The sequence below is a fragment of the Callorhinus ursinus genome, unplaced genomic scaffold, assembly GCF_003265705.2.
Source record: "Callorhinus ursinus isolate GAN/ISIS: 27379988/994484 unplaced genomic scaffold, GSC_fseal_2.0 scaffold55, whole genome shotgun sequence".
In the NCBI taxonomy this organism is placed as follows: domain Eukaryota; kingdom Metazoa; phylum Chordata; class Mammalia; order Carnivora; family Otariidae; genus Callorhinus; species Callorhinus ursinus.
The window spans coordinates 8,788,243-8,790,535 of NW_027397117.1; the positions used below are offsets into that span (position 1 = coordinate 8,788,243).

General features: G+C 46.0%; 1 protein-coding gene, 1 long non-coding RNA gene and 1 pseudogene across 5 annotated transcripts in view; 1 reads left to right on the top strand and 2 right to left on the bottom strand.

Moving 5' to 3' along the window:
- The window catches only part of LOC112817451 (DAZ-associated protein 2-like), a 1,872-nt pseudogene extending 1,078 nt beyond the window's left edge, over positions 1 to 794 (bottom strand).
- Positions 1 to 2,293, bottom strand: part of CRCP (CGRP receptor component) — a 53,803-nt gene that overhangs the window by 11,975 nt on the left and 39,535 nt on the right. The window lies entirely within an intron of this gene.
- The window catches only part of LOC141371058 (uncharacterized), a 54,980-nt gene that overhangs the window by 3,199 nt on the left and 49,488 nt on the right, over positions 1 to 2,293 (top strand). The window lies entirely within an intron of this gene.

Genomic DNA, 2,293 nt, shown 5'->3' on the forward strand with positions numbered 1-2,293 from the left:
CGAAATCTAGGTCTCCTACTCCTCCGCCATCTTGCTCCGCCCCTCTTAAGATTTTTATTTATTTGTCAGAGAGAGAGACAGAGAGCGCGCACAAGCAGGGGGAGCTGCAGGCAGAGGGAGAGACACCCCGCTGAGCACAGAGCCCGACGCGGGACTCGACCCCAGGACCCTGAGATCTTGATCTGAACCAAAATCAGACGCTTAACCAACTGAGCCAGCCAGGCGCCCCCAAAGCAGTTTTAAAGATCCAACTGAGCTGGAAAATATGAACCCTCATTCTAAATAAAATTACTTATTTTAACCGTCATTACCCAACAGTATGAATACAGAATAGAGAAAGAGCAGGAATAGAGAAAAAATACAGCTGAATAAACGAGCATCTCTGCTACAAATCAATCAAACAATAGAACTCAGTTCATTGACCGGTCATTATCCTGCTAGGCTCTGAACTGCTGGAAATGTTCCTACAGTTACACAAAAGGATCTTGCAAGTCTTCTAGCAACAAAAACACTCACAGCTGCTCCCTCAAAAAGCCCACTTGGAGTCAAACCAACCAAGTTCTCTGCTCCCACATTCAGGGAGCTGAGCACTACAGGAGCAAAATCACAGAGCCACACTCACTGCAGGCTCCGGTTTGAGGGGGCAGGGGTTACAGACATTCCCCTCACTTCATAATCAAGCCTATTTTTATTGTCTCTACTACCTCCCCTTTACTTTTCAACTCACTGCACTTTAGCTCCTGCCCCAACTGATCACCAAAACTCTTCGTGGCATAGGGCCCGGTGACCTCCATATGGACAACTCTAGTGGATGTTTCTCTGTCCTGTTCGACCCTGTCTCTGTGATATCTGACACTGTTGATCACTCCTCCTTAAAACTATCTACCCCTGCGGCTTCCACAACACCATTCTTTCCTGATTCTCTTACCCGACTAGTCCTTCATCTCTTTCCAGGCTTATTCTTCTGCTGCTTGCTTCTGTAGCATTCCCATGGTGCCATCTTTCACCTTCTGACCCCCTTACTGAGTTCCTCATCCAAACCTCACAATCTCATCCGCTACTATAGGTTTCAGGCAAGGAGTCCATGTTTTCATGCTATGTGACCTAAGCTCCAGATCTCTGTAACCAACTGCCGCCTAGATATCTCCTCCTAAACACCTCAGACACACTTTAAGTTCAACACATCCCAAAGTGATCTGACTCCCCTTTCCTATACACCAGCTCCATTCTCTCAACTTCTCACCTTGGTAAAGAGGCAAACACCCAGGCCAGAAACCCGAGGGTCATCCCTGACTCCTCCCTCTTACCCACTGCCAGTATCAAGTCACTGAGAATTAATAACTGTTTCTTTTTTTTAAAGATTGTTTCTTTCAAGGTATCCATCCCCTCCTCACCATTTCTATAAGCCACAATTCTTCTTGGTTAGAGGACAATGGCCTCTATCCCCAGGGGTCTGCCACTTTTTAAACTTATCTTCACTCACAAATAAAGTATCTTTTAAAAGATGAAAATCCGGCCACCTCATTGTCCTGCTTGTAATCCTCCCACTGTCCCCACAGGTTTTGATATGAATTTGAATTTCCTTAGTTCAGTCTCCAGAACACCCTGAAATCTGGTATTTGTCAATCTCTCTAGGTTCGTATGCCTTTGCTTTCCCTATGCACTTATCTCCCAATCAAACGACACTAAACACTGCACAGAGAAGCATCAGGCTACTTCTTGCTTCTGTGCCTTAGCACATCATGTCCCCTCTGCTCAGAGAGAACAAACTCACCTGCACCTGGCTGACTCTTCCTTCACATTAAAACCCAGTGTCCCCTCCCAGAGACAAAATGATATACTCAAATTCTGACACTTCAGTGTCTCTCTACTATGACCCTCCTACCATAGCACTTACGTTGTATTCATCTTTGTATCCCCCAAGTAGAGACAAAGCTGGAGGATAGATTAAAGACAGAGTTAGGCAGGACTGACTTTCAGGAAAAGTACAAAGAGACACCTGTTGAGCACTGGGGAGACCGGGGGCAGGATTCCATGCTCTGAAAGCAGACAGGATAACCACACGCCAGACAGTAGGGAAACCTGACAACCCACCCATCTCCTCTGAGTTTTGTTGGCTCTAGAAGTTAAGTATATGTCCCAAATATGGTGCCAAACCCCAAGAGTAATCTGTGTACCGAAGAGTCCCTTTTAGGGACTCCCAAGTTATTTACAAACCTATCTAAGCTGGGTCTCAAAGGCAAGTCCTCTATTCCTGGCAAACATAGCTGTACATCTTAGGGAGGCGGTCTCA